General features: G+C 31.5%; 2 long non-coding RNA genes across 3 annotated transcripts; one reads left to right on the forward strand and one right to left on the reverse strand.

The window, feature by feature from the left end:
* Positions 1-2,618: 2,618 nt before the first annotated feature.
* On the reverse strand, positions 2,619-9,347 carry LOC143083516 (uncharacterized). The gene is made up of 3 exons (XR_012980755.1): positions 9,083-9,347; positions 4,804-4,909; positions 2,619-4,035 (listed from the first exon to the last, which is right to left on the reverse strand). It is a non-coding gene; the product is annotated as an uncharacterized LOC143083516 (long non-coding RNA).
* Positions 9,348-11,988: 2,641 nt separating this feature from the next.
* Positions 11,989-16,702, forward strand: LOC143083517 (uncharacterized). 2 transcript variants are annotated; one of them, XR_012980756.1, is made up of 3 exons: positions 11,989-12,088; positions 14,871-14,986; positions 16,058-16,702. It is a non-coding gene; the product is annotated as an uncharacterized LOC143083517 (long non-coding RNA). The 2 variants fall into 2 exon arrangements; XR_012980757.1 differs by having other exon boundaries at positions 14,899-14,986.
* The last annotated feature ends 1,151 nt before the right edge of the window (positions 16,703-17,853 follow it).

Here is a 17,853-nt window from a genome sequence, read left to right on the forward strand (position 1 = left end):
ATTTATGATAACTGCAGGATATATCAGATTACAATACAGCTTTTGTTCAGTGATCTTTGTGTTGATTATTATGTTTTAAATCCCTTTCTGGTTCTTTGAATGTTCAGATTTTTTCTCTTGATTAAGGCAAGCAACAGAACTTGTACAACTTATGTAGTTTCTTATCTCAGGGTGAATCCAGAAAATTTTAAACATAAGTGGTGGTATTCTCAACCAAGGATAAAAAGGAGGGTTCCAACTATATGCATGATCCCATTCAAATGCATTAATCTCCCATAAAAAGAGGAGGTTCCAATCATCAGACTCCCTGAGATCTGCAACTGTATCTTAAAGCAGCTATAATAAAACAAAAATTGTACATGTACTTCTGGCTACTTCAGATTGATTTTATTTTCAATCTATGGTAATGGTCACAATTTTGAAGACTATATACATGTATTTCCTTTTTTCCCCCATATTTTTGTTTAAATGTAATCTTCTGCTTCTGCTTCTATTGTTACACAGGTTCTTCTGACAAATGACTGATAAACCCATCTTGTATCCTTGTATCTACTAAAAGGGTGTTTGAGAATATATACAATATATTCAAGTTTCAGAGAGTCAGTCTGATATAAAATGTTGGTAAGTGTCTTCTTTGGAAGTGTTCAAAAACCTGTAAGAACTTGAACTTCCATGACTATTTTAATGTTACAACAGTAGAGGAACATGGAATATTGAACGGTATTCAAGAACTCGTCGAAATAGATCTGCAATCATTAATTTTACTCATATTTACTATTGTGAACTTGCAATTTCCTACGATGCGCGTACCGAGTTATCTCCCTTTGATCTCCGCTTCGCCACGAATAATCTGACAGAATTGCGTATCCGGGGTTTTTGTGATCTGATATTGTAATATTAGGAGCAAAAAATGGTTTAACTTCATATTTTATACCTCTCAACACGTTACCAAACCTATTTAAGGATTTATTAAGGATTTTCCGTGGACCTACGCAAATTTTCAGAAAAAAAGTTTCACTTCGCTCGTGAATTTATAACATTTTAACAATACTTTTTTATTATAATTATATAAAATAAGAAAGCTTATTCAATCTAGAATTGAACACTTTGGTTTTTATTAATGTACGAGTACAAATAAGACGATACGAGTCCAAAAACCACGAGGCATGCACGTTTACAAAAAAATCGTAAACTCTGACCTTTTATCACGTGACCAATGTCTTGAACTTAGAAGCCATTAAATCGTTTGCCGTTCAACTGCATGTGTTATAGTGTTATCTCACATATGAGGCCCCTCATGGGGGGTCCTAGTAATCACATAATCACCATTTTTTTGCCAATATAATCACATAATCATTAAATATTTGCTTATCTTTAGTAATCAAATAATCATAAACTAAAAATACAGTCCTAGGTAATCAAATAATCATGAAATATTTGGCTTAATAATCAAATAATCATTAAAAAAACGGCCAAGTAATCACATAATCAAAAACCCCATGAGGGCCCTCACATATGTAAAAAGGTCAATTATAGTATGAATCGGGTATTGTACCTTGTATTTATATCGGACATTCTGATATTTAACCTCCACAAACTCTCGTTTCATATGTTACAGTGCTATCTAATACATGTAGTGATGTTGGTGGTATAATATGTCGGGTAACATATATGGTATTTACATAGGACGTTCTGATATTTAACCTTCCAAATCTTGACCCTACTGTATTTTCTCGTCAAAAACAACGATAATATAAGACATGGTTCACCTTTCAACGGCGTTGTTACAACTTTACTGCATTCTTTATATCTTCTTGTCAAATATTTGTAATAATGAAAGTTAACATTTAACCAAAAAGTATACATATTGTATACCTTTTTTAAGATAAAATATTTAACATTTTCTTTTTAATGAACGGAATAGTAAGTTATATCAAATGAAGAATGAACTAAAATTAATGTTATTTCTTTAAAACAGAAAATACAAAAAAAAAAAAAAAACCCAAAAAAAACAGATAAAACAAAAATCCCGAACAAAGAAAATAAAATTATCATTAAATTCTATGTCTTTTTTTCTATGGCATGGTATTGGTAGCAAAAATTCGATATTTTTCATTCAAATGCAATATTTTATATTTAATTGGTATATTTCTTCATTGAAATGCAATATTTTTTTCATTTGAATGGTATATTTTTCATTTAGATGCAATATTTTTTTTATTTAAATGGTATAATTTTTCATTTAAATGCAATATTTTTTCATTTAAATGCAATATTTTTTCATTTAAATGCAATATTTTTTATTCAAATGGTATAATTTTTCATTCAAATGGTATAATTTTCATTCAAATGCAATATTTTTTATTCAATTGGTATAATAGTTTTTTTTTATTTATATGCAATAATTGCATTATGGGAAATTCTTTGACGTCTTAAGGTCAAATTTGCAACAACGTTTGTGATTGGTCGATAATTGTTTGGATTTCTCCCCTTTCTTTCTAAACATGAGTGACCAATAATTAAAAAAAACGCTTCAGAATATCGCCCCTCTAACTAAATCTGGCGTTCGTGCGAGTCTTACACTGGCTGTTTCATTCAAATCTTGTGGTCCTATAACAGTCTCCGGGACAAGTTTGCAATTCCGCTGAGTGCAAAAGTTGTCACCTTAATTTTTGGAGTTAAGTCAAAATGAAGTTGATAACTTGGTTGGCATTGGTTCCCTGATATTTGTCTTAAAAATTTTTGGCTCTAGCACCACTGTTGAAAAAGTTATGCCCCTTTTTTCAACAATTTCCTTAGAGGAAAAGTAGTTTTCCTCAAGGGAAATCAAATTTCCCTAAAGGAAAAAGATTTTTCCTCAAGGGAAATTGTTTTTTCCTCGAGGGAAAAAGATTTCCCTTAGGGAATTTGCTGCATAAACATTTCCTTTGAGGAAATTCTATTTCCTTAGAGGAAATTCTATTTCCTTGGAGGAAATTCTTTTTCCTTTGAGGAAATTTGCGACTTCAAATTTTCCTTTGAGGAAATTCTATTTCCTTTGAGGAAATTTGCGGCTTCAAATTTTCCTTTGAGGAAATACTTTTTCCTGTGAGGAAATTTGCAGCTTCAAATTTTCCTTGGAGGAAAAACTTTTTCCTGTGAGGAAATTGTTGACAAACACTTTTCCTTGAGGGAAAATTCAAGACATTAAATTTCCTCTAAGGAAATCATTGTTCTTCAAATTTCCTCTAAGGAAATTTCTGATCATCAAATTTCCCTTAAGGAAATGTTTTCCCCTATTTTTTCTCTATGGAAAATTCATGACAGAATAAATATAATTTTTCCTAGACTGAATTATTGATACAAAAGATTATTAAAACTTTAATACAAATTTTCATGGTGAGTATTTAACATACAAAGACAAAAGGCTGACTGTTTAGCATGTTTAAGACAATACAATAATAAGAAAAACGCTATGAATATCATACTATTTGTGATGTTATTAATATTGTGCTCATATTTGCATATTAAATAAAATAAACACTTTTCATGTTAAATTAACTTGTCTTCTGTTTCAGCTGCTGTGTACAATTATTCGACCCCCTACATAACAGTTCAGTGCATAAATAATTCCATCCACAAGACATCTTCCTTCAATTCGTTGAATAAATTTTGACAACTTTTTCTTCAAACATCTTCTCTGTATATTTGATATAATGGAGCCATGTACATGAATGGATAAGGCAGTTGTTTATTTCGACAACAAACATGACAAAGATACTATTTTTTTCTTAATTTCTCCATAATCCATCAGTGAATATGTAGGTTGTTACATTTTACACAATTGTGTTCTTGTGCATCTTTGATAGTACTCCAATTTGTTAATAGCAATTTTGTAGAATTTTTTCTATTTCTTTTTCCAGAAAAACACACAGTTCATTTCACATTATTTAATACAATTAGCACATTATGTAGAAAAGTATTAACAATTAAGTTTCCTCTTCAGGATAGACCCTGCAGGACCTGTTGATGATCATAAAAACCAATATATCTGACCTATAAATAAAAAAAATTAAAAACAAATGTTTAAATGGACAAAAAAACAGTAATATAAATAAGCTTATTTTATCATGTTTAATGAACATTTTGAGAAACTTTCATTTGATATTCGTACTTATGAGTTCTCTTATTTCAGTGCTTTGTGTCCAAATTTAATATTCGTTGTTTAGTGCCTTGCAGTGATATTTAAAGTTGAGCCACTTGCAATAGTTGTTATAGAATGTTCATATGTTGTGTAATTTGAACCACTGTCCTATATTATCATGATTATGGTAAGATTGAGTGCTCACAGACATGATTTTTTTTTTTGTTATTGACTTTAAACATGTTGAACTAAATTGGATTGTTTAAATCTTTTCATATTGGGATCTTCATTGGCTGACCTATAAAGGAAGTGTTTTCTCATTATTGAAGGCTGGCCCATCATTGGCCTTTAATTTCTTGCATCCACTTTATTGAACTCTGGTGGATAAGTCACTCGTTTACCATGTATACCACATCTTCTTATTTTTATACAAGTCATCATTCAAAGGCAAATACTTTTATTTCTGTAATTCAGAAATTATCGAGAAGTTTTTAGTAATGCGAATAATGTGAGTGGTGAGTATTGCAAAAATAAGAACTCATGTTTTGATAACAGAACATATATATATATCTTTATGCAGATTTTTTTTGTAATCACAATAAGTTGTCCGTTCGTGAAAAATCACAATAATAAATGCAAGCAATAATTTCTGAATTTACAGTATATAGAAGTGGTCTTACCGTTTAGGACTTGTTGTATTCTGTTTATCTTGTTTTGCCGCTCATTTCTATTGTAAGTTCTGTTTATATTTTTCATTATTTTTCTATATTTCTTGTCCATGTTGTCCTAAACATAAAAAGGGTAAAAACTATTATTAAACATCAGTATGTGTTTTTCTTTATATACAATAATATTTTAAAAGAATGGAATATTTGTGCTATTTCATTTCACAGACTTTTTGCCAGTCATCATTTTCAAACTTTAAACTAGTTACTCTGAAACTCATTCAGTCCAAGTTTGGCTGTAATATATTCCGCAATGTCACTTCAAAGGAGAAGATTCTTTAGAGTATTTAGCAAACTAGATGAACAAATTGTAAAAAAATGTCTTTAAAAGGCAATAACTCCTTATGGGGTCAATTGACAATTTTTGGTGTATTAATATCATATTTGTAGACTTTACTTTGCGAATTATATTTGCTTTTTACAGTATATCTTTATCAGAAATAAGATTCAAGATAATAACCAATAAAAATGCTACGCATGGCTGAGCTGAATACGACTGTACAGGTTGAACCCTGACAGTTGGTGCAAGTATGGACACAACATTAAAGCTTGATACAGCTCTGAATTTGGATTGTGATTCAATGTTTGACACAGCATAGGTTTCTGACACAGAATGAATGTGGTCCAAGTAATTAAAAATTTTAAATTGACAATTAACCTCTAATATGGTCCAATATTCAAAATCTTAGTACATGGTTAGATGCAGCATATTACCATGATTAAAGAACCCCAATAATTCATTTTTTTATGAAATCAAATAAGTTCAAGTTTGGACCCTTCAGACCTCCATGTAGACCAATTTGATAACAGGCCAAATTATCAAAAATCTAAATGAATGGTTAGATTCAGCATGTTCAGCATATCGAGGATCCCCATATATTCAATTTTTGTTGAAATTAAAAAAAGTAAAATTTTGAACTCCTGTTTGGACCAACTTGATAACTGGGCCCATAATAAAAAATCTAAGTAAATATTCAGATTCAGCATATTCATGATATTAAAGAACACCAAGAATTTAAATATTGTTAAAATCAAAATAAGTTTAATTTTGGACCCTTTGGACCTTAAGGTAGACCAATTTAAACAGGACCAAAAAATTAAGAATCTAAATACACAGTTAGATTTGGCATATCAAAGAACCCCCATAATTCATTTTCTATAAAATCAAAAAAAGTTAAATTTTTGAACCTTTTGGTCCCTAAAATGCCCAATTCCTAAACTCTAGACAAAAACTCCCAAAATAAATCCCAACCTTCCTTTTTATTTGAATTTCATAGATTTCTATTAACTTATCCTAAAGTAATTATGCGAAAACCAAATGGCTTCAGACAGCAACTACACGATACCAATATATGATCACAACAAAAAACACTTTTTGCAGTCGTATAAAAACAGCAATATTTCCTTAATATTACCAATCTAGTGGCAGCAACCCAACAATGGGTTGTTACACTTGTCTGAAAATTTATTGTTGATAGAACTTCACCTATAATGAACAACTAACTCTGTGTCAGATTTGCTCTTAATCCTTTAATTTGGGTTTTGAGATAAAAGCCAAACCTACATTTGTACCTTTCCTCCTATGTTTTTATTTAGTATGTTTATAGCCATGATCACAATGTTTTTTGACGAAACAGAAAACAAAACAACAAGAGTGCACACGCTGAAATGTCTCGCCTTCTTTACTAATCATTGATTTTATGTTGATAGTCCTAAATATAAAGCTTTATTACAACTGTCACATAAATTTAACATTAACCAAGAAAGCTAAACATTGACCAATGAACCCTGAAAAATAGGTCAAGGTTAGATGAGCCATGCCAGGCAGGCATGTGCACCTGATAATCCTTCCATACAACAAATACAGCTGATATTATGCTTATAGTTTAAGAAAACAGACCAAAACACAAAAACTTAACACTGAGCAATGAACCTTGAAAATGAGGTCAAAGTCAAATAAAACCTGGTTGACTGATATATAGATTATAAAATATTTCCATACATCAAATATAGTTGACCTATTGCATACATGACATATAGTATTAGAAAAAAAGACCAAAACTCAAAATCTTAACTTTGTCCACTGAACCATGAAAATGAGGTAAAGATCAGATGACACCTGCCAGCTTGACATGTACACCTTTTAATCATTCCATACACCAATTATAGTAGACCTATTGCATACAGTATGAGAAAAACAGACCAAAACACAAAAACTTAACTATAAACACTGAACCATGAAAATGAGATCAAGGTCAAATGACACCTGCCAGTTGGACATGTACACCTTACAGTGCTTCCATACACCGCATATTCTAGACCTATTGCTTATAGTATCTGAGATATGGACTTGACCACCAAAACTTAACCTTGTTCACTGATCCATGAAATGAGGTTGAGGTCAAGTGAAAGCTGTCTGACGGGCATTAGGACCTTGCAAGGTACACACATACCAAATATAGCTATCCTATTACTTATAAGAGAGAATTTAACATTACAAAAAATCTTAACTTTTTTTTCAAGTAGTCACTGAACCATGAAAATGAGGTCAAGGACTTTGGACATGTGACTGACAGAAACTTTGTAACCTGAGGCATCCATATATACAAAGTATGAAGGATCCTGGTCTTCCACCTTCTAAAATATAAAGCTTTTAAGAAGTAAGCTAACACCGCTGCCGGATCACTATCCCTATGTCGAGCTTTCTGCAACAAAAGTTGCAGGTTCAACAAAAACGGTGTTTTAGATACCCATAGATATAACATGAAGGATCATTCAGCTTAAGTTTGGTAGAAATTGGTTAACTTTAAGTGGTTTTAGAGGAGAACACCAGAAAGACGACGACGAACAACAACAGACACCAAGTGATGGCAAAATCTTACTGTTCCATTAGCATGAAATAGAACAGTGAGGTAAAAATTGCACTGGCTATATCCAAACAAAAGACTTATACAGTGCAGTGTACTACTTTTGGGACAGAACCACATCAACATTGGCAGATCCAGGGGGGGGGTCCCGGGGGTTTGAACCACCCCTTTTCTTTTGCCGAGCAATGCATTTGAATGGGAGCATATAGTTGGAACCCCCCTTTACCATGTTTACTCTGGGTTTGGACCCCCACCTTTTAAAATGGCTGGATCCGCCTCTGATCAACATTATAGAAAAATCTATAAGCTGTAACTCAAAATAAGAATAATTTTGTTTTTAAAGGGTCTATAATTAAGTTTGACATACTAATATTTTTCAAAACCTTTCAAACTATACCAAATCACTACTTTACCTAAAAAAAAATGCCACATTCATCCAATTTAATTTCATTCTATTTCATCCATAATATTTAAAGAAATAAATTTGGAAGGAGTATGATTTTAATTTGCAAGTTATACACTATCCAAACTAGAGACCTAATAGACTAGATATACTCGACTAATTTTAATTCTAATTTTAATTAATTTAATTGGCGTGAACTCAGATTTAAGGGAATAGATGACAGTTTACCTACAATGACCTAGTTTCATGGCAATAGCACATACATTAAAGACTATGTGGTCATTCTTATTTTTAAACTTTGGGTGTTCATTTTTTAATGTTTAAAGCTAACAATTTCAACTACGATCAAGATTTGATCCTGCATTATTTAAGTATTGCAAAAAATAGCTTTTTAAATGGCCCTATATATAATTGTGTATGTCACATGTATGTTCATGATGTATTTTAATGTACAATGATGTAAAGCAGCTGAAAACTCATTAGCCGTCTCATGTTTTTATCTCAGTTCTTCAAAAGGCAAATTTATATGAGCCTATGCCTGAAAATAGAGATTTCTAATTAAGGGGAAAGCCTTCCCCCTTCCCCCCCTTTTCGTGTGAAAAATTTGTCGATTATCATGATTATATCGAGGATCACTGAAGCATGTATGGAGCAAGCACACCCTTCTCCCCCCCCCCCAAAAAAAAATTTAAAAGTTCTGGATCCGCCACTGTCATCCTTACACTCAGGTCACTGATGAAGAGTTGTCACAGAAAATGAATGATACCAAATGTTTACATGAATATGTTTTAGGTCGTGTAGCTGTAACAATGTGTAAGGCAACCATTTGATTTGTAGGGTGAAAAACACAGGCACTTGTTGGTCTTCCAATGCCAATGGATAGAAACAAGTACCTGTGGCACAGCCTGTGGTGAAAAAGGTGAAGAATCTTGCCATGTAAACTTGTGTAAAACATAAAAATTACCAATCCATTAAAAAATCCGTCAGTCCAGTCTCATCCAGTGAAATAAATTATTGTCTGTTTTCGAAGTTATATGGAAATACTTAGTAATCCAGATAATTATGACGCATTGCAATGCATTTTTTCTAAGGAGCCGTGTTGACTTGTAATTGGGGGAATGGAACCAATAAATTGGTCGGATCCGATATGATCTTCCCATTAACGGAGCACCTTTAACTTTGAGGTAATTATTAGTGTCGGTGGTCTCACAACATGCACAAGTAAATCAGAGTGAATATTGCATGCACATTAATTAGCAGAGAAGAGACAATAATCAACTTGTGTATTATTCATTTTCTCGCAGTTATCATATATACGGTAAATTAGACATATATATATATCCTAAAATAGGTGCTCGGATCTAGAACTAGTAAATGACTTTAAAATAACAAGTATATCAGTGGCGGATCCAGGGGGGGGGGGGGGGGGGTAAGTGGACAAATAAGCAAGCCTTAGGATAATGTTTTTATAATTGTTCAAATATATAAGAAAAATTTCGAAACAAATTCATATTAATTACCTTTTTATCAGTTAAGGTAATTCTTTATTAGCCTAGCGATGAAGCCATATATACATAGCCATTTTAACTAATTGTTTTATTAATCTTTGAAGAAAGAAAGAAATATATTTTAGATAACTAATTCCTTTATATTCAATGGAACAAGAAGCGAATTTGTCATCAAACTAGAGTAAGGCAGCAACCATTTGATTTTCGGGGGGGGGGGGGGGGGGGGGCTATGTTTTTTTTCTTGACAAATTTTTTTTTTTCGCTTATGGCGAAAAACAATCTATTTTTTTCGCGACAAGTCGAAAACAATTTTTTTCTTTCAATTTTAGCATTACATATAGTGGCAGCTGAGGGTGAAACAAACATTTTTTTTTTCTCAGAATCAAAAACAAATTATTTTTTTCTCCAAAAACTGGAAACAAACTTTTTTTTCCAAAAAAAACCATAGCCCCCCCCCCCCCCCCCCCCACCCCACCCCCCTCAAAATCATCATGTTCAATCAACCTTATCCAAAAAACAATTGTCTCTTGATCGTTACTAATTGATTAATTAATGAATAAACTAACGGTTTAGCGTGGTATAATTTCAAGTTGGTGAAAAAGAGAATACAAATCATAACTGTCGTCTATGAAAGATAACTTTAATACTGATGTCAAGCAAGGACGTATGTTAGTTATAGGTCATTATGTCAAGGTCCTTAGTGCACTTTTTTGTTCTTAGTGCACTAAGGAGATCCTTTGCGGTATTTCTACGGAACCCGGCTGTATTAGTAGCCTGGTATAATGCAAATTTTCTGTCCATTCCTTTTCAGTGGCAGTCGAAAATATTCCGACCGTATTACGGGCGGTCTCAATTACAAGACCTACCAATCGTATTTATTGTTAATTTTGTTAATTTGTTTTCTTTCTGAACAAAAATGTAAATTATTTTTTTTTAGTACTGTTTAGGCGCACCCAACATTAATCAGTATTTTTACAATAGGGAATGATCGAGTATCTCCAACATTCACCTGTCTCTTGAAGGATCAATTTGAATTTCTGCCATCCGCACCAAACATGTATATTTACGATGTAATTTGTTAAATGTAGGAGTTTGTCAATATACAATCAAAGTAAGCAATATACAACAAGCAGAAGATCTGTATTTGTAAATTGGTATTTTGATATCACCTGATTAGGAAGTGTTTCTCTGAAATTTTCTGAAAAACTTACACACACATAATCTGCCTTTTTTTCGTATGGTTATGAGATCTATAGGAATATAGAGCTATAGGCCTAATTGCATGCAAGTCTTTACAAATTATATATTTTGGTATGCTATAGTTGATTTTTTTTTTATAGACTACTAGTCATTTGGTAGGATTTTTTTTTTACATGCAGATTGACTTGAGTGTGATATATGATGTATCTTTTGTGCTGCATTTAACAATTATTTACAACCATGCTGCATGATGCAAATTCGTCACTATACCTCATCTAAATAAAGCTTTCTTGTTAAAAAAATAAGGAGATGTAAATACTTAAATGATTCGTAATGAGACAATTATCGACCAGAATTTAAAATACCTGATATAAGAATTGTGACTTTCTTACTTTCTACATTCAGAGTGATCGTAAATTAATCAGATAAGCTGGAGGAGGGGTGGGGCTTTATATTAAAAGAAAAGAAAATAGCACTAGCTTTTTGTGATAAATATATATAATACATTCACAGTAACAGACATAGATCAAAGAGAAAATAAGCTCTTCAAAGCTCTGTCAGATCCCGGCACTTTTAACTGTTTCTTGACGCGTGCAAAAAAAAAAAAATGCAGTACCGGGTTACAGGTGCTCATTGACAAATTATCATCTTTCGATTAAATGATCTTTTAAAAATCTACATGGTCGTAAATTTTAAAGCAGAGACATATATATGTGTATATATGTCTCTGTTTAAAGTTATAAAATCTAAATGTTAAGTGATTTAAAATGTTCATTACCAATGACTGAGACTACTGTGTTATAGTAGTCTAAGCCAATGAGTATTTTCGATTTTTCTGTGAAATGAGTCTAAGGTCGTCTAAAAGTATATTATACATGTGTATTTGGCTACTGACTGCATAGTAAACTATTTATGTACCTATAAAAGGTCTGAGCGGGACGCGGGATTGTCGAGGCGGATAAGCGCGACGCATGAAAACCAAATTATTTTGCCGTGAAAACGGGAAAGGAAGTTTAGCGGGACACGGGAAATTACAAAAATATTAGAATTGCTTACTTTCATAGTGTAAGCGGGATCCGTGAACAAAACCCCCAATGTGACCCCCATAAGTTGTGGCTTATTTTGGTCTTTTAAGTTAGTTTCTCTCCCCTACATTACTTGATCGTTTTTGTTAAACAACAACACTCGAGGTCATGATGACAGTATTTTATCAAGAAATGGACAAAATATTCAGAAAGAAGGCTTAGAAAATTTAAATATTGGTATGCACACATGCTAACCTGTCAGCACAGACAATTATATTTTTTTAACGCGCCAAACTCGTTTCTTCCACAGTGCGACAATCTTTAGCAAAAAAATTATGTTGATTGTGGTGAAAACCTAGTCCAAATAATTATGACGTCTTGCAAGGCTATTTTATTACTGGGACGCTTTCCCCCGACGAAGTCGAAATGTGAAACCAAATCAACAAGAAGTCTAACATTTATAATATAACTGAAAATGTGAAAGCCATATCATCATGATCATTGAAAATGGAAATGGGGAATGTGTCAAAGAGATAACAACCTGACCAAAGAGCAGATAACAGCCAAAGGTCACAAATGGGTCTTCAATGCAATCAGAAAATCCCCACAACCTGAGAGACTGGGGTGGATCCAGCCATTTAAAGAAGGGGACAAATGGGGGGGGGGGGGGGGTTGAACTACATTCCCCATTCAAATGCATTGATCGTCAAAAATGAAAGGGGGTTCCAACCTTCAAACTCCCTGGATCCGTGTCTATGAGCTAGCTTTAGCTTGCCATTGAAAGCTTGCCATTAAACAAAAATGTATACTAGTTGAGTGATAATGGACGTCATACTCAATATAAAGTAAGAAACTAAAATAAAAATTATACAAAGGTCACAATGGCCATAACTTCTGGCTCCTGACATGTGGAAAAGTGCAAAATGTAGTGGGGTTAAAAGCCTTTTTTGTAAATTCCTGAAATTACAATTATATAAATCATCTCACATCTTTGTCATGTTTGTGCATTTCTTAAAATTGGTCATATTAATAAATGCGAGCAATATCTTCAGAAAATTTTAATATAATTATAGGCTTTTAGAAGTCAAATCTTGTGCATGATTATCATCATGATTATACTCACACAATTAACACATGTGGTTCTCAAGACTAAGAGCTGTCTATGCTATTTATGACAACATTTTAATCAAGTATTTACAAAATATGTCTAGTACTCTTAGTATGATTTTTAGGTTTTTAAGCATAAATATAGTGGGTCAGGATCTGCCAACTCTCACTGACTGACTGAGCACATGAATTCAACACTACTTTTTTATTGATGTTGGTTTTGCTTAGTCACTGTTAGTGTTTTGTTTTGTTTTTCTTTTCTGCATCTTGTGTTTTGCCTTGGCATTGTCAGTTTCTCTTTGTCTTTTATTTTTGTTATGTTAAATAACAAGAGAGAAAAGACAAAAACAAATATGTGAAAAAATTGGCTTAGTTCAGTAGATATTAAGGACAGAGAAAACAAATAGCTAAATAAGAAAAAGAAAATTCATTTTCTACAGTCAATTGTCTGATAATCTAGAAGATAGCCTGATTTCCTTTAATTCTCCTGAATTCTAGTAGGTACTTTATTCCAACTTTTTTAATTCAAACAAACCATGTCTTAGATTATAGTCTTGGAATTAGAATACATTAATCATAAAATTTTCGTCATACTTTGGTGAATTATCAATTGATATTATTAAGCTCCTTTTTAATTTTTAAAGATTTTAAAGTTAGGAATTTTATTCATAAAAGGGGGGATTTTCCCAGTATACTATTAATAATGCTTTGAGCAATTTTCATGAAACTTGGTGAATTATTTTTGTATAACATAATCATGATAATTTTCCTTTCAATTTAAAAAAAATCTGATTTATGTCATTGTACTATTGGGATTTGGATAGTCTCAAGAATGCTTTCACAAATTTTTATGAAACTTTGGTGAATTGTTTTTATATATTGACATAAACTCCCTTTTCATTTTCATAACCCATAGTGGAGGGGGCATTAAGTTTTAGTTTAACACTTGATCATCTGTCCGTCTGTCCCACAAAGTTGTTTTTTGTTCTCTTACAGTACTTTAGTTTGCCTAAACCAAATTTTATTAAACCTTTACAAAAGCTTGTTATGACAATACTCAGATCAAGTTTGAATTTTGGTGATATCAGTATTGCTGTACTAGAGTTATGCCCCTTTACAAATGGGGAAAAAATGTTGAATTTTTGGTTTCCTGTTCTCTAAACTTTAGTTTGTCTCAACCAAATGTTATGAAACTTGTACACAATGCCTATCACTACAAAATACAGATTAAGTTTGAATTTTGGTTTTGTCTCTTTTACTATTCTAGAGTTATATATTCTTTAAAAAAGGAAAAATAATAAATTTTTTCGTTTCCGTCCTCTAACTTAAGTTTACCTCAACCAAATTTTATTAAACTTTAAAACAATACTTTTTACCACAAAATCAGATCAATTTCAATTTTGGTAGTAAATCTTTTACTGTTCTTCGTTATGTTCCTTTAAAACTTTGAATAATATGCAAGCTGGAGTATCATCCCCTATTTATCATGTATATTTTTGTATAAGATGCAAAGTTAAGGAACATTAGTTGTTGGAAAGTTATTTAAAATCTGTTCATTTTCAAACTTTGGAAGGTTTTAGAAATTTATTTGTTAAAAAATCACAAGATATCTCTAAATGGAGCCAAATTACCTTCATGTTTTATGTCAATGAATACCACTGTGTGTGCATGTCCTTTTTTTTGAGAGGGGGGGGGGGTCTTATTTGCGCAGTGTTCATAGTTTTCCTAGTTTATTATTAAAATTCTTTTAAAGCATAAAGACCAGCTAAATTAGGGCAACAAGCTTATCAAGCACTCATGGTACAGATTTTTTTATTAAACACACATTAATATACATCATGTACATTAAACAGCAAAAAAAATATTGATGCAAGATGTCATTCAATAATAACTTTTACTCTTTTATGTATAGGACAAGAACTATAGAAGATTATGTATAGGACAAGAACTATAGAAGATACAGAGAAATTATAAACAGCAGAAATGATAGACAATTTAAAATTTGCAGAAGCCAACTAAACATATATGGTAAGGGTGCCACTTTTATTTTAAAAAAAAGATGAATTTCATGATTACTATAAAAATTAAAAGATTTGGTGTATTAGATATGAAAACTATTGATCATGGCTTTGAGAAAGCAATAGTAGGCCTGTGACGACCTTCAATAATGAGAAAATCCATGCCCTATAGTCAAAGTAGGCAGCTATAAAAGACCCTCAGATGAAAAATTGAAACAATCCAAACTGTAAAACTAATTGCCTAGTTTATAATAAAATAAATTACAAAATATAAATATGACCGGTATGAAACAACAACAACAACCACTAAATTTAAGTGTCTGAGTAAACTGACAAAAACTACAGGCTCCGAACTTTGGACAGGCACAATAGGAATAGGCAAGATTATATAAAAATAAGATGTGGCATGATTGCCAAGAAGACAACTCTCCACCAGACAACTAATGATGTAAATTTCCTGCAAACACAGACTGGACTACTGTAAACCAACTAATTTTTCGCGAATACTTTATTTTTGTATTTTATACTTTCTAGTCTACATCGAAGCTATTTATTTTTCGCAATTTTTAAGTTTACTTAATGTATTTTAATAAGGGAAGATACATATGAAAAACATTCGTGACGAGTTATATGCACGTTTATTTGTAAATGCGAAAATAAATTGCTTGTGAAACTAAATCGCTCGCGAAAATAAGTTGGTTTACAGTTAGCAAGAAATTTATACATTTCCCTAAATTGAAAAGACACAAAATTTTAAGTACTCACAGTTTAAGTTAGAAATCCATAAAAACTAATGCTGCTTTGCATGTAATAAAAACAGGTTTATAAGCACTCAACCCTACCCTAATTTAAGACAGTGGTTTAACAGCTCAACATGTATATATGTATAAAGAACAAACTGCCTCAACTTGAAAGATTGACAAATGCACAAAATCAACTAATATAAGAACTATAAACAAAAGCATTCACAAGTAAGAAAGGAAATATATTTAAAATGTTAATAAACATGACAAAATAAACTTTTATTGCTGTTTCTCTCTCCATTTATAACATTTTATTTGTTTATTTTGTGTATTTATAGGTGATCAGACATCTTTGTTTTCGTGATCAATAGGTCATTACTGAAGAGGAAATTGAACTGGAATGTGTGCTTGCCTGCAAAAAAAGAAATAGGAAATTTCATCATAATCACAGGATAATGGCCTTAAACAAAATGGAGTTCTATCATAGTACACAAAAACACTATTGTATAAAAGCAACAACATATTATATATATTAGTCGAAAGAAAGGAGAAATGCAGAAAAAGTACTATTTTGTTGTTGAAAAAAGGAACACCAGTTTTATCCACTCATTTACATTGCTCCCTCATATTAAATATACAGAAGAAGATCATTGAAGAACAATTTGCAAAAATGTTTCTCTTAGAATTGAAGGAAAATGTTTAGTGAATGGAATAATGTATTCACTGAATTCTTACTAGTGGATTGAATAACTGTACACAAGCTGAAATAGAAGAACATTTTTATTTAAAATAACAGGAAAAGTGTTTATTTTATTATTTAATCTGCAAAACAGAATCCTTTGCTACATTTTTTTTTTTATAAATCAAAGTTAAAGTTATATAAAAAGTATGAACAATACCTAGACCTAAACAGTCAGACTGTATTAATTTTCAATGTCATTAAAATGTTGAGTCAAACATTTATTAAAGTTTTAAATATCATTTGTATCAATTATTCAGTCTTGTAAAAATTATATTCATACTGTTTGTATACATGGTATAGTGAAGAAATGTTTAACAATTTAAAAATAAGGGAAAACATTTCCTTAAGGGAAATTTGATGTTCAGAAATTTCCTTCGAGGAAATTTGAAGAACAATGATTTCCTTAGAGGAAAGAGGTATGGCCAATTTATCGATGATTTTTTTCACAGAAGGGCCAATTTCAAAAAGTGCCGAAAGAATAAAATTTACTATAAAAACAAAAAATAAAAATGCTTTTTGATCAATATCTCGATTTACATATATTATGACATGTGTGATCAAAAGTTAATTTGACCCTAAAAAAGGATGAAAGTCCAATATGCGGATTTTCAGGTGTTTTTATGTGAGAAAAACATGGAATCCCCTAAGAAGGACATTTCAAACCATAAAAAAGTTATACTTTTTATGACTGTTGTTATTCATACAACTTGTTCACTTAAAAATGAAATTGGTTTAGAGTGTCCTTATTACATAAAAAACAACTTTTTAAAGAAAAAATTGTAACATCGATAAATTGTACCGATATAGATTCTTAATAAGAGAGATATGTTTAAGCATCGCCGTAGCTCCATTAGTAGAGCACAGAGCCACTAATTAATGATGGTTTTAAAGAAAGGGTTCGAATCTCGCTCAGAATATTTGCATTTTTTGTATTGTTATATTAAATTTTAATGTTTCTATCATATTTTTTCGGATGTTTGCTTAGTTCATAGAGTCATTCTGGTTCATTTTGACTATATAGTTTACTAGTTTATCATTTTACATGTATCAAAGAAAAAAACTAATGTATTGCTTATTGTGTGCATTCCTAGACTATCCATACTCTTGACTTACTTTCTATTAATGTGGTTACATTTATTACATATATCCAAGGACCAACTGCCGTCAAACTGATAACCAATAACACGAGAATTAATTCTATAGCAATGAAAACTACATGTTGCGGGGGTTATATACACATAACTTAAAATAAGGCCATTGTATACAAGTTTCAAAACAACACAAACTATTTTTCGAAACCTTTTTTGAACATGGTATCATATGTAACAAATGCAGTCAACAACAACTTTGTCGCCAATTCACAAACTGTTTAGATACTAGTTCTGAAATGTT

Source organism: Mytilus galloprovincialis, chromosome 7 (genome assembly GCF_965363235.1).
Source record: "Mytilus galloprovincialis chromosome 7, xbMytGall1.hap1.1, whole genome shotgun sequence".
NCBI classification, from domain to species: domain Eukaryota; kingdom Metazoa; phylum Mollusca; class Bivalvia; order Mytilida; family Mytilidae; genus Mytilus; species Mytilus galloprovincialis.